Genomic DNA, 15451 nt, shown 5'->3' with positions numbered 1-15451 from the left:
CTGAAACCAACAGTGCAAGACTCCACACTTCTGAGGTTCATTTCTTCTCCATCGATGGCTTCCGCTTCACTCGTTCTTGAGGATTTCCGGAATCGTTAACTGTGAACTACGATGCTTCTGTCAGGATCGTGCCATGCTCGGCACATAACCTCTGTTGAGTTCTTTCGTCGCCCTGTGCTAGCGCTGTTTCGAGTACGATCTGAAACCAACAGTGCAAGACTCCACACTTCCGAGGTGCATTTGTTCTCCATCGATGGCTTCCGCTTCACTCGTTCTTGAGGATTTTTGGAATCGTTCCCTGTGAACTACGATGCTTCTGTCAGGATCGTGCCATGCTCGGCACATAACCTCTGTTGAGTTCTTTCGTCATCCTGTGCTAGCGCTGTTTCTAGTACGATCTGAAACCAACAGTGCAAAACTCCACACTTCTGAGCTTCATTTCTTCTCCATCGATGGCTTCCGCTTCACTTGTTCTTGAGGATTTCCGGAATCGTTCCCTGTCAACTATGATGCTTCTGTCAGGATCGTGCCATGCTCGGCACATAACCTCGGTTGAGTTCTTTCGTCGCCCTGTGCTAGCGCTGTTTCTAGTACGATCGGAAACCAACAGTGCAAAACTCCACACTTCTGAGGTTCATTTCTTCTCCATCGATGGCTTCCGCTTCACTTGTTCTTGAGGATTTCCGGAATCGTTCCCTGTGAACTATGATGCTTCTGTCAGGATCGTGCCATGCTCGGCACATAACCTCTGTTGAGTTCTTTCCTCGCCCTGTGCTAGCGCTGTTTCTAGTACGATCTGAAACCAACAGTGCGAGACTCCACACTTCTGAGGTTCATTTCTTCTCCATCGTTGGCTTGCGGTTCACTCGTTCTTGAGGATTTCCGGAATCGTTCCCTGTGAACTATGATGCTTCTGTCAGGATCCTGCCATGCTCTGCACATAACCTCTGTTGAGTTCTTTCGTCGCCCTGTGCTAGCGCTGTTGCTAGTACGATCTGAAACCAACAGTGCAAAACTCCACACTTCTGAGGTTCATTTCTTCTCCATCGATGGCTTCCGCTTCACTCGTTCTTGAGGATTTCCGGAATCGTTCCCTGTCATCTATGATGCTTCTGTCAGGATCGTGCCATGCTCGGCATATAACCTCTGTTGAGTTCTTTCGTCGCCCTGTGCTAGCGCTGTTTCTAGTACGATCTGAAACCAACAGTGCAAGACTCCACACTTCTGAGGTTCATTTCTTCTCCATCGATGGGTTCCGCTTCACTCGTTCTTGAGGATTTCCGGAATCGTTCCCTGTGAACTATGATGCTTCTGTCAGGATCGTGCCATGCTCGGCACATAACCTTTGTTGAGTTCTTTCGTCGCCCTGTGCTAGCGCTGTTTCTAGTACTATCTGAAGCCAACAGTGCAAGACTCCACACTTCTGAGGTTCGTTTCTTCTCCATCGATGGCTTCCGCTTCACTCGTTCTTGAGGATTTCCGGAATCGTTCCCTGTGAACTATGCTGCTTCTGTCAGGATCGTGCCATGCTCGGCACATAACCTCTGTTGAGTTCTGTCGTCGCCCTGTGCTAGCGCTGTTTCTAGTACGATCTGAAACCAACACTGCAAGACTCCACACTTCTGAGGTTCATTTATTCTCCATCGATGGCTTCCGCTTCACTCGTTCTTGAGGATTTCCGGAATCGTTCCCTGTGAACTATGATGCTTCTGTCAGGATCGTGCCATGCTCGGCACATAACCTCTGTTGAGTTCTTTCGTCGCCCTGTGCTAGCGCTGTTTCTAGTACGATCTGAAGCCAACAGTGCAAGACTCCACACTTCTGAGGTTCATTTCTTCTCCATCGATGGCTTCCGCTTCACTCGTTCTTGAGGATTTCCGGAATCGTTAACTGTGAACTACGATGCTTCTGTCAGGATCGTGCCATGCTCGGCACATAACCTCTGTTGAGTTCTTTCGTCGCCCTGTGCTAGCGCTGTTTCTAGTACGATCTGAAACCAACAGTGCAAAACTCCACACTTCTGAGGTTCATTCCTTCTCCATCGATGGCTTCCGCTTCACTCGTTCTTGAGGATTTCCGGAATCGTTCCCTGTGAACTATGCTGCTTCTGTCAGGATCGTGCCATGCTCGGCACATAACCTCTGTTGAGTTCTGTCGTCGCCCTGTGCTAGCGTTGTTTCTAGTACGATCTGAAACCAACACTGCAAGACTCCACACTTCCGAGTTTCATTTCTTCTCCATCGATGGGTTCCGCTTCACTCGTTCTTGAGGATTTCCGGAATCGTTCCCTGTGAACTATGATGCTTCTGTCAGGATCGTGCCATGCTCGGCACATAACCTCTGTTGAGTTCTTTCGTCGCCCTGTGCTAGCGCTGTTTCTAGTACGATCTGAAACCAACAGTGCAAGACTCCACACTTCTGAGGTTCATTTCTTCTCCATCGATGGCTTCCGCTTCACTTGTTCTTGAGGATTTCCGGAATCGTTCCCTGTGAACTATGACGCTTCTGTCAAGATCGTGCCATGCTCGGCACATAACCTCTGTTGAGTTCTTTCGTCGCCCTGTGCTAGCGCTGTTTCTAGTACGATCTGAAACCAACAGTGCAAAACTCCACACTTCTGAGGTTCATTTATTCTCCATCGATGGCTTCCGCTTCACTCGTTCTTGAGGATTTCCGGAATCGTTCCCTGTGAACTATGATGCTTCTGTCAGGATCGTGCCATGCTCGGCACATAACCTCTGTTGAGTTCTTTCGTCGCCCTGTGCTAGCGCTGTTTCTAGTACGATCTGAAACCAACAGTGCAAGACTCCACACTTCTGAGGTTCATTTCTTCTCCATCGATGGCTTCCGCTTCACTCGTTCTTGAGGATTTCCGGAATCGTTAACTGTGAACTACGATGCTTCTGTCAGGATCGTGCCATGCTCGGCACATAACCTCTGTTGAGTTCTTTCGTCGCCCTGTGCTAGCGCTGTTTCGAGTACGATCTGAAACCAACAGTGCAAGACTCCACACTTCCGAGGTGCATTTGTTCTCCATCGATGGCTTCCGCTTCACTCGTTCTTGAGGATTTTTGGAATCGTTCCCTGTGAACTACGATGCTTCTGTCAGGATCGTGCCATGCTCGGCACATAACCTCTGTTGAGTTCTTTCGTCATCCTGTGCTAGCGCTGTTTCTAGTACGATCTGAAACCAACAGTGCAAAACTCCACACTTCTGAGCTTCATTTCTTCTCCATCGATGGCTTCCGCTTCACTTGTTCTTGAGGATTTCCGGAATCGTTCCCTGTCAACTATGATGCTTCTGTCAGGATCGTGCCATGCTCGGCACATAACCTCTGTTGAGTTCTTTCGTCGCCCTGTGCTAGCGCTGTTTCTAGTACGATCGGAAACCAACAGTGCAAAACTCCACACTTCTGAGGTTCATTTCTTCTCCATCGATGGCTTCCGCTTCACTTGTTCTTGAGGATTTCCGGAATCGTTCCCTGTGAACTATGATGCTTCTGTCAGGATCGTGCCATGCTCGGCACATAACCTCTGTTGAGTTCTTTCCTCGCCCTGTGCTAGCGCTGTTTCTAGTACGATCTGAAACCAACAGTGCGAGACTCCACACTTCTGAGGTTCATTTCTTCTCCATCGTTGGCTTGCGGTTCACTCGTTCTTGAGGATTTCCGGAATCGTTCCCTGTGAACTATGATGCTTCTGTCAGGATCCTGCCATGCTCTGCACATAACCTCTGTTGAGTTCTTTCGTCGCCCTGTGCTAGCGCTGTTGCTAGTACGATCTGAAACCAACAGTGCAAAACTCCACACTTCTGAGGTTCATTTCTTCTCCATCGATGGCTTCCGCTTCACTCGTTCTTGAGGATTTCCGGAATCGTTCCCTGTCATCTATGATGCTTCTGTCAGGATCGTGCCATGCTCGGCATATAACCTCTGTTGAGTTCTTTCGTCGCCCTGTGCTAGCGCTGTTTCTAGTACGATCTGAAACCAACAGTGCAAGACTCCACACTTCTGAGGTTCATTTCTTCTCCATCGATGGGTTCCGCTTCACTCGTTCTTGAGGATTTCCGGAATCGTTCCCTGTGAACTATGATGCTTCTGTCAGGATCGTGCCATGCTCGGCACATAACCTTTGTTGAGTTCTTTCGTCGCCCTGTGCTAGCGCTGTTTCTAGTACTATCTGAAGCCAACAGTGCAAGACTCCACACTTCTGAGGTTCGTTTCTTCTCCATCGATGGCTTCCGCTTCACTCGTTCTTGAGGATTTCCGGAATCGTTCCCTGTGAACTATGCTGCTTCTGTCAGGATCGTGCCATGCTCGGCACATAACCTCTGTTGAGTTCTGTCGTCGCCCTGTGCTAGCGCTGTTTCTAGTACGATCTGAAACCAACACTGCAAGACTCCACACTTCCGAGTTTCATTTCTTCTCCATCGATGGGCTCCGCTTCACTCGTTCTTGAGGATTTCCGGAATCGTTCCCTGTGAACTATGATGCTTCTGTCAGGATCGTGCCATGCTCGGCACATAACCTCTGTTGAGTTCTTTCGTAGCCTTGTGCTAGCGCTGTTTCTAGTACGATCTTAAACCAACAGTGCAAGACTCCACACTTCTGAGGTTCATTTCTTCTCCATTGATGGCTTCCGCTTCACTCGTTCTTGAGGATTTCCGGAATCGTTCCCTGTGAACTATGCTGCTTCTGTCAGGATCGTGCCATGCTCGGCGCATAACCTCTGTTGAGTTCTGTCGTCGCCCTGTGCTAGCGCTGTTTCTAGTACGATCTGAAACCAACACTGCAAGACTCCACACTTCCGAGTTTCATTTCTTCTCCATCGATGGGTTCCGCTTCACTCGTTCTTGAGGATTTCCGGAATCGTTCCCTGTGAACTATGATGCTTCTGTCAGGATCGTGCCATGCTCGGCACATAACCTCTGTTGAGTTCTTTCGTAGCCTTGTGCTAGCGCTGTTTCTAGTACGATCTTAAACCAACAGTGCAAGACTCCACACTTCTGAGGTTCATTTCTCCTCCATTGATGGCTTCCGCTTCACTCGTTCTTGAGGATTTCCGGAATCGTTCCCTGTGAACTATGATGCTTCTGTCAGGATCGTGCCATGCTCGGCACATAACCTCTGTTGAGTTCTTTCGTCGCCCTGTGCTAGCGCTGTTTCTAGTACGATCTGAAACCAACAGTGCAAAACTCCATACTTCTGAGGTTCATTTATTCTCCATCGATGGCTTCCGCTTCACTCGTTCTTGAGGATTTCCGGAATCGTTCCCTGTGAACTATGATGCTTCTGTCAGGATCGTGCCATGCTCGGCACATAACCTCTGTTGAGTTCTTTCGTCGCCCTGTGCTAGCACTGTTTCTAGTACGATCTGAAACCAACAGTGCAAGACTCCACACTTCTGAGTTTCAATTCTTCTCCATCGATGGCTTCCGCTTCACTGGTTCTTCAGGATTTCCGGAATCGTTCCCTGTGAACTATGTTCTTCTGTCAGGATCGTGCCACGCTCGGCACATAACCTCTGTTGAGTTCTTTCGTAGCCTTGTGCTAGCGCTGTTTCTAGTACGATCTGAAACCAACAGTGCAAGACTCCACACTTCTGAGGTTCATTTCTTCTCCATCGATGGCTTCCGCTTCACTCGTCCTTGAGGATTTCCGGAATCGTTCCCTGTGAACTATGATGCTTCTGTCAGGATCGTGCCATGCTCGGCACATAACCTCTGTTGAGTTCTTTCGTCGCCCTGTGCTAGCGCTGTTTCTAATACGATCTGAAACCAACACTGCAAGACTTCACACTTCTGAGTTTCATTTCTTCTCCATCGATGGGTTCCGCTTCACTCGTTCTTGAGGATTTCCAGAATCGTTCCCTGTGAACTATGATGCTTCTGTCAGGATCGTGCCATGCTCGGCACATAACCTCTGTTGAGTTCTTTCGTCGCCCTGTGCTAGCGCTGTTTCTAGTACGATCTGAAACCAACAGTGCAAGACTCCACACTTCTGAGGTTCATTTCTTCTCCATCGATGGCTTCCGCTTCACTCGTTCTTGAGGATTTCCGGAATCGTTCCCTGTGAACTATGATGCTTCTGTCAGGATCGTGGCATGCTCGGCACATAACCTCTGTTGAGTTCTTTCGTCGCCCTGTGCTAGCGCTGTTTCTAGTACGATCTGAAACCAACAGTGCAAGACTCCACATTTCTGAGGTTCATTTCTTCTCCATCGATGGGTTCCGCTTCACTTGTTCTTGAGGATTTCCGGAATCGTTCCCTGTGAACTATGATGCCTCTGTCAGGATCGTGCCATGCTCGGCACATAACCTCTGTTGAGTTCTTTCGTCGCCCTTCGCTAGCGCTGTTTCTAGTACGATCGGAAACCAACAGTGCAAAACTCCACACTTCTGAGGTTCATTTCTTCTCCATCGATGGCTTCCGCTTCACTTGTTCTTGAGGATTTCCGGAATCGTTCCCTGTGAACTATGATGCTTCTGTCAGGATCGTGCCATGCTCGGCACATAACCTCTGTTGAGTTCTGTCGTCGCCCTGTGCTAGCGCTGTTTCTAGTACGATCTGAAACCAACACTGCAAGACTCCACACTTCCGAGTTTCATTTCTTCTCCATCGATGGGCTCCGCTTCACTCGTTCTTGAGGATTTCCGGAATCGTTCCCTGTGAACTATGATGCTTCTGTCAGGATCGTGCCATGCTCGGCACATAACCTCTGTTGAGTTCTTTCGTAGCCTTGTGCTAGCGCTGTTTCTAGTACGATCTTAAACCAACAGTGCAAGACTCCACACTTCTGAGGTAAATTTCTTCTCCATTGATGGCTTCCGCTTCACTCGTTCTTGAGGATTTCCGGAATCGTTCCCTGTGAACTATGCTGCTTCTGTCAGGATCGTGCCATGCTCGGCACATAACCTCTGTTGAGTTCTGTCGTCGCCCTGTGCTAGCGCTGTTTCTAGTACGATCTGAAACCAACACTGCAAGACTCCACACTTCCGAGTTTCATTTCTTCTCCATCGATGGGTTCCGCTTCACTCGTTCTTGAGGATTTCCGGAATCGTTCCCTGTGAACTATGATGCTTCTGTCAGGATCGTGCCATGCTCGGCACATAACCTTTGTTGAGTTCTTTCGTCGCCCTGTGCTAGCGCTGTTTCTAGTACGATCTGAAGCCAACAGTGCAAGACTCCACACTTCTGAGGTTCATTTCTTCTCCATCGATGGCTTCCGCTTCACTCGTTCTTGAGGATTTCCGGAATCGTTCCCTGTGAACTATGATGCTTCTGTCAGGATCGTGCCATGCTCGGCACATAACCTCTGTTGAGTTCTTTTGTCGCCCTGTGCTAGCGCTGTTTCTAGTACGATCTGAAACCAACAGTGCAAGACTCCACACTTCTGAGGTTCATTTCTTCTCCATCGATGGCTTCCGCTTCAATTGTTCTTGAGGATTTCCGGAATCGTTCCCTGTGAACTATGATGCTTCTGTCAGGATCGTGCCATGCTCGGCACATAACCTCTCTTGAGTTCTTTCGTCATCCTGTGCTAGCGCTGTTTCTAGTACGATCTGAAACCAACAGTGCAAAACTCCACACTTCTGAGGTTCATTTCTTCTCCATCGATGGCTTCCGCTTCACTTGTTCTTGAGGATTTCCGGAATCGTTCCCTGTGAACTATGATGCCTCTGTCAGGATCGTGCCATGCTCGGCACATAACCTCTGTTGAGTTCTTTCGTCGCCCTGTGCTAGCGCTGTTTCTAGTACGATCGGAAACCAACAGTGCAAAACTCCACACTTCTGAGGTTCATTTCTTCTCCATCGATGGCTTCCGCTTCACTTGTTCTTGAGGATTTCCGGAATCGTTCCCTGTGAACTATGATGCTTCTGTCAGGATCGTGCCATGCTCGGCACATAACCTCTGTTGAGTTCTTTCGTCGCCCTGTGCTAGCGCTGTTTCTACTACGATCTGAAACCAACAGTGCAAGACTCCACACTTCTGAGGTTCATTTCTTCTCCATAGTTGGCTTGCGGTTCACTCGTTCTTGAGGATTTCCGGAATCGTTCCCTGTGAACTATGATGCTTCTGTCAGGATCCTGCCATGCTCTGCACATAACCTCTGTTGAGTTCTTTCGTCGCCCTGTGCTAGCGCTGTTGCTAGTACGATCTGAAACCAAACGTGCAAAACTCCACACTTCTGAGGTTCATTTCTTCTCCATCGATGGCTTCCGCTTCACTCGTTCTTGAGGATTTCCGGAATCGTTCCCTGTGAACTATGATGCTTCTGTCAGGATCGTGCCATGCTCGGCGCATAACCTCTGTTGAGTTCTTTCGTCGCCCTGTGCTAGCGCTGTTTCTAGCCCGATCTGAAACCAACAGTGCAAGACTCCACATTTCTGAGGTTCATTTCTTCTCCATCGATGGGTTCCGCTTCACTTGTTCTTGAGGATTTCCGGAATCGTTCCCTGTGAACTATGATGCCTCTGTCAGGATCGTGCCATGCTCGGCACATAACCTCTGTTGAGTTCTTTCGTCGCCCTGTGCTAGCGCTGTTTCTAGTACGATCGGAAACCAACAGTGCAAAACTCCACACTTCTGAGGTTCATTTCTTCTCCATCGATGGCTTCCGCTTCACTTGTTCTTGAGGATTTCCGGAATCGTTCCCTGTGAACTATGATGCTTCTGTCAGGATCGTGCCATGCTCGGCACATAACCTCTGTTGAGTTCTGTCGTCGCCCTGTGCTAGCGCTGTTTCTAGTACGATCTGAAACCAACACTGCAAGACTCCACACTTCCGAGTTTCATTTCTTCTCCATCGATGGGCTCCGCTTCACTCGTTCTTGAGGATTTCCGGAATCGTTCCCTGTGAACTATGATGCTTCTGTCAGGATCGTGCCATGCTCGGCACATAACCTCTGTTGAGTTCTTTCGTAGCCTTGTGCTAGCGCTGTTTCTAGTACGATCTTAAACCAACAGTGCAAGACTCCACACTTCTGAGGTAAATTTCTTCTCCATTGATGGCTTCCGCTTCACTCGTTCTTGAGGATTTCCGGAATCGTTCCCTGTGAACTATGCTGCTTCTGTCAGGATCGTGCCATGCTCGGCACATAACCTCTGTTGAGTTCTTTCGTCGCCCTGTGCTAGCGCTGTTTCTACTACGATCTGAAACCAACAGTGCAAGACTCCACACTTCTGAGGTTCATTTCTTCTCCATAGTTGGCTTGCGGTTCACTCGTTCTTGAGGATTTCCGGAATCGTTCCCTGTGAACTATGATGCTTCTGTCAGGATCCTGCCATGCTCTGCACATAACCTCTGTTGAGTTCTTTCGTCGCCCTGTGCTAGCGCTGTTGCTAGTACGATCTGAAACCAAACGTGCAAAACTCCACACTTCTGAGGTTCATTTCTTCTCCATCGATGGCTTCCGCTTCACTCGTTCTTGAGGATTTCCGGAATCGTTCCCTGTGAACTATGATGCTTCTGTCAGGATCGTGCCATGCTCGGCGCATAACCTCTGTTGAGTTCTTTCGTCGCCCTGTGCTAGCGCTGTTTCTAGCCCGATCTGAAACCAACAGTGCAAGACTCCACATTTCTGAGGTTCATTTCTTCTCCATCGATGGGTTCCGCTTCACTTGTTCTTGAGGATTTCCGGAATCGTTCCCTGTGAACTATGATGCCTCTGTCAGGATCGTGCCATGCTCGGCACATAACCTCTGTTGAGTTCTTTCGTCGCCCTGTGCTAGCGCTGTTTCTAGTACGATCGGAAACCAACAGTGCAAAACTCCACACTTCTGAGGTTCATTTCTTCTCCATCGATGGGTTCCGCTTCACTCGTTCTTGAGGATTTCCGGAATCGTTCCCTGTGAACTATGATGCTTCTGTCAGGATCGTGCCATGCTCGGCACATAACCTTTGTTGAGTTCTTTCGTCGCCCTGTGCTAGCGCTGTTTCTAGTACGATCTGAAACCAACAGTGCAAGACTCCACACTTCTGAGTTTCATTTCTTCTCCATCGATGGCTTCCGCTTCACTGGTTCTTCAGGATTTCCGGAATCGTTCCCTGTGAACTATGATGCTTCTGTCAGGATCGTGCCATGCTCGGCACATAACCTCTGTTGAGTTCTTTCGTAGCCTTGTGCTAGCGCTGTTTCTAGTACGATCTGAAACCAACAGTGCAAGACTCCACACTTCTGAGGTTCATTTCTTCTCCATCGATGGCTTCCGCTTCACTCGTCCTTGAGGATTTCCGGAATCGTTCCCTGTGAACTATGATGCTTCTGTCAGGATCGTGCTATGCTCGGCACATAACCTCTGTTGAGTTCTTTCGTCGCCCTGTGCTAGCGCTGTTTCTAGTACGATCTGAAGCCAACAGTGCAAGACTCCACACTTCTGAGGTTCATTTCTTCTCCATCGATGGCTTCCGCTTCACTCGTTCTTGAGGATTTCCGGAATCGTTCCCTGTGAACTATGATGCTTCTGTCAGGATCGTGCCATGCTCGGCACATAACCTCTGTTGAGTTCTTTCGTCACCCTGTGCTAGCGCTGTTTCTAGTACGATCTGAAACCAACAGTGCAAGACTCCACACTTCTGAGGTTCATTTCTTCTCCATCGATGGCTTCCGCTTCACTCGTTCTTGAGGATTTCCGGAATCGTTCCCTGTGAACTATGATGCTTCTGTCAGGATCGTGCCATGCTCGGCACATAACCTCTGTTGAGTTCTTTTGTCGCCCTGTGCTAGCGCTGTTTCTAGTACGATCTGAAACCAACAGTGCAAGACTCCACACTTCTGAGGTTCATTTCTTCTCCACCGATGGCTTCCGCTTCACTTGTTCTTGAGGATTTCCGGAATCGTTCCCTGTGAACTATGATGCTTCTGTCAGGATCGTGCCATGCTCGGCACATAACCTCTGTTGAGTTCTTTCGTCATCCTGTGCTAGCGCTGTTTCTAGTACGATCTGAAACCAACAGTGCAAAACTCCACACTTCTGAGGTTCATTTCTTCTCCATCGATGGCTTCCGCTTCACTTGTTCTTGAGGATTTCCGGAATCGTTCCCTGTGAACTATGATGCCTCTGTCAGGATCGTGCCATGCTCGGCACATAACCTCTGTTGAGTTCTTTCGTCGCCCTGTGCTAGCGCTGTTTCTAGTACGATCGGAAACCAACAGTGCAAAACTCCACACTTCTGAGGTTCATTTCTTCTCCATCGATGGCTTCCGCTTCACTTGTTCTTGAGGATTTCCGGAATCGTTCCCTGTGAACTATGATGCTTCTGTCAGGATCGTGCCATGCTCGGCACATAACCTCTGTTGAGTTCTTTCGTCGCCCTGTGCTAGCGCTGTTTCTACTACGATCTGAAACCAACAGTGCAAGACTCCACACTTCTGAGGTTCATTTCTTCTCCATAGTTGGCTTGCGGTTCACTCGTTCTTGAGGATTTCCGGAATCGTTCCCTGTGAACTATGATGCTTCTGTCAGGATCGTGCCATGCTCGGCACATAACCTCTGTTGAGTTCTTTCGTAGCCTTGTGCTAGCGCTGTTTCTAGTACGATCTTAAACCAACAGTGCAAGACTCCACACTTCTGAGGTAAATTTCTTCTCCATTGATGGCTTCTGCTTCACTCGTTCTTGAGGATTTCCGGAATCGTTCCCTGTGAACTATGCTGCTTCTGTCAGGATCGTGCCATGCTCGGCACATAACCTCTGTTGAGTTCTGTCGTCGCCCTGTGCTAGCGCTGTTTCTAGTACGATCTGAAACCAACACTGCAAGACTCCACACTTCCGAGTTTCATTTCTTCTCCATCGATGGGTTCCGCTTCACTCGTTCTTGAGGATTTCCGGAATCGTTCCCTGTGAACTATGATGCTTCTGTCAGGATCGTGCCATGCTCGGCACATAACCTTTGTTGAGTTCTTTCGTCGCCCTGTGCTAGCGCTGTTTCTAGTACGATCTGAAACCAACAGTGCAAGACTCCACACTTCTGAGTTTCATTTCTTCTCCATCGATGGCTTCCGCTTCACTGGTTCTTCAGGATTTCCGGAATCGTTCCCTGCGAACTATGATGCTTCTGTCAGGATCGTGCCATGCTCGGCACATAACCTCTGTTGAGTTCTTTCGTAGCCTTGTGCTAGCGCTGTTTCTAGTACGATCTGAAACCAACAGTGCAAGACTCCACACTTCTGAGGTTCATTTCTTCTCCATCGATGGCTTCCGCTTCACTCGTCCTTGAGGATTTCCGTAATCGTTCCCTGTGAACTATGATGCTTCTGTCAGGATCGTGCTATGCTCGGCACATAACCTCTGTTGAGTTCTTTCGTCGCCCTGTGCTAGCGCTGTTTCTAGTACGATCTGAAGCCAACAGTGCAAGACTCCACACTTCTGAGGTTCATTTCTTCTCCATCGATGGCTTCCGCTTCACTCGTTCTTGAGGATTTCCGGAATCGTTCCCTGTGAACTATGATGCTTCTGTCAGGATCGTGCCATGCTCGGCACATAACCTCTGTTGAGTTCTTTCGTCGCCCTGTGCTAGCGCTGTTTCTAGTACGATCTGAAACCAACAGTGCAAGACTCCACACTTCTGAGGTTCATTTCTTCTCCATCGATGGCTTCCGCTTCACTCGTTCTTGAGGATTTCCGGAATCGTTCCCTGTGAACTATGATGCTTCTGTCAGGATCGTGCCATGCTCGGCACATAACCTCTGTTGAGTTCTTTTGTCGCCCTGTGCTAGCGCTGTTTCTAGTACGATCTGAAACCAACAGTGCAAGACTCCACACTTCTGAGGTTCATTTCTTCTCCACCGATGGCTTCCGCTTCACTTGTTCTTGAGGATTTCCGGAATCGTTCCCTGTGAACTATGATGCTTCTGTCAGGATCGTGCCATGCTCGGCACATAACCTCTGTTGAGTTCTTTCGTCATCCTGTGCTAGCGCTGTTTCTAGTACGATCTGAAACCAACAGTGCAAAACTCCACACTTCTGAGGTTCATTTCTTCTCCATCGATGGCTTCCGCTTCACTTGTTCTTGAGGATTTCCGGAATCGTTCCCTGTGAACTATGATGCCTCTGTCAGGATCGTGCCATGCTCGGCACATAACCTCTGTTGAGTTCTTTCGTCGCCCTGTGCTAGCGCTGTTTCTAGTACGATCGGAAACCAACAGTGCAAAACTCCACACTTCTGAGGTTCATTTCTTCTCCATCGATGGCTTCCGCTTCACTTGTTCTTGAGGATTTCCGGAATCGTTCCCTGTGAACTATGATGCTTCTGTCAGGATCGTGCCATGCTCGGCACATAACCTCTGTTGAGTTCTTTCGTCGCCCTGTGCTAGCGCTGTTTCTACTACGATCTGAAACCAACAGTGCAAGACTCCACACTTCTGAGGTTCATTTCTTCTCCATAGTTGGCTTGCGGTTCACTCGTTCTTGAGGATTTCCGGAATCGTTCCCTGTGAACTATGATGCTTCTGTCAGGATCCTGCCATGCTCTGCACATAACCTCTGTTGAGTTCTTTCGTCGCCCTGTGCTAGCGCTGTTGCTAGTACGATCTGAAACCAAACGTGCAAAACTCCACACTTCTGAGGTTCATTTCTTCTCCATCGATGGCTTCCGCTTCACTCGTTCTTGAGGATTTCCGGAATCGTTCCTTGTGAACTATGATGCTTCTGTCAGGATCGTGCCATGCTCGGCACATAACCTCTGTTGAGTTCTTTCGTCGCCCTGTGCTAGCGCTGTTTCTAGTACGATCTGAAACCAACAGTGCAAGACTCCACATTTCTGAGGTTCATTTCTTCTCCATCGATGGGTTCCGCTTCACTCGTTCTTGAGGATTTCCGGAATCGTTCCCTGTGAACTATGATGCTTCTGTCAGGATCGTGCCATGCTCGGCACATAACCTTTGTTGAGTTCTTTCGTCGCCCTGTGCTAGCGCTGTTTCTAGTACGATCTGAAGCCAACAGTGCAAGACTCCACACTTCTGAGGTTCGTTTCATCTCCATCGATGGCTTCCGCTTCACTCGTTCTTGAGGATTTCCGGAATCGTTCCCTGTGAACTATGATGCTTCTGTCAGGATCGTGCCATGCTCGGCACATAACCTCTGTTGAGTTCTTTCGTCGCCCTGTGCTAGCGCTGTTTCTAGTACGATCTGAAACCAACAGTGCAAGACTCCACACTTCTGAGGTTCATTTCTTCTCCATCGATGGGTTCCGCTTCACTCGTTCTTGAGGATTTCCGAAATCGTTCCCTGTGAACTACGATGCTTCTGTCAGGATCGTGCCATGCTCGGCACATAACCTGTGTTGAGTTCTTTCGTCGCCCTGTGCTAGCGCTGTTTCTAGTACGATCTGAAACCAACAGTGCAAGACTCCACACTTCTGAGGTTCATTTCTTCTCCATCGATGGCTTCCGCTTCACTTGTTCTTGAGGATTTCCGGAATCGTTCCCTGTGAACTATGATGCTTCTGTCAGGATCGTGCCATGCTCGGCACATAACCTCTGTTGAGTTCTTTCGTCGCCCTGTGCTAGCGCTGTTTCTAGTACGATCTGAAACCAACAGTGCAAAACTCCACACTTCTGAGGTTCATTCCTTCTCCATCGATGGCTTCCGCTTCACTGGTTCTTGAGGATTTCCGGAATCGTTCCCTGTGAACTATGCTGCTTCTGTCAGGATCGTGCCATGCTCGGCACATAACCTCTGTTGAGTTCTGTCGTCGCCCTGTGCTAGCGCTGTTTCTAGTACGATCTGAAACCAACACTGCAAGACTCCACACTTCCGAGTTTCATTTCTTCTCCATCGATGGGTTCCGCTTCACTCGTTCTTGAGTATTTCCGGAATCGTTCCCTGTGAACTATGATGCTTCTGTCAGGATCGTGCCATGCTCGGCACATAACCTCTGTTGAGTTGTTTCGTCGCCCTGTGCTAGCGCTGTTTCTAGTACGATCTGAAACCAACAGTGCAAGACTCCACACTTCTGAGGTTCATTTCTTCTCCATCGATGGCTTCCGCTTCACTTGTTCTTGAGGATTTCCGGAATCGTTCCCTGTGAACTATGACGCTTCTGTCAAGATCGTGCCATGCTCGGCACATAACCTCTGTTGAGTTCTTTCGTCGCCCTGTGCTAGCGCTGTTTCTAGTACGATCTGAAACCAACAGTGCAAAACTCCACACTTCTGAGGTTCATTTATTCTCCATCGATGGCTTCCGCTTCACTCGTTCTTGAGGATTTCCGGAATCGTTCCCTGTGAACTATGATGCTTCTGTCAGGATCGTGCCATGCTCGGCACATAACCTCTGTTGAGTTCTTTCGTCGCCCTGTGCTAGCGCTGTTTCTACTACGATCTGAAACCAACAGTGCAAGACTCCACACTTCTGAGGTTCATTTCTTCTCCATAGTTGGCTTGCGGTTCACTCGTTCTTGAGGATTTCCGGAATCGTTCCCTGTGAACTATGATGCTTCTGTCAGGATCC

Source organism: Amblyomma mixtum, chromosome 10 (genome assembly GCF_055824585.1).
Source record: "Amblyomma mixtum isolate Tamu chromosome 10, ASM5582458v1, whole genome shotgun sequence".
Taxonomy (NCBI): domain Eukaryota; kingdom Metazoa; phylum Arthropoda; class Arachnida; order Ixodida; family Ixodidae; genus Amblyomma; species Amblyomma mixtum.
This window is presented reverse-complemented; position numbering follows the sequence as displayed.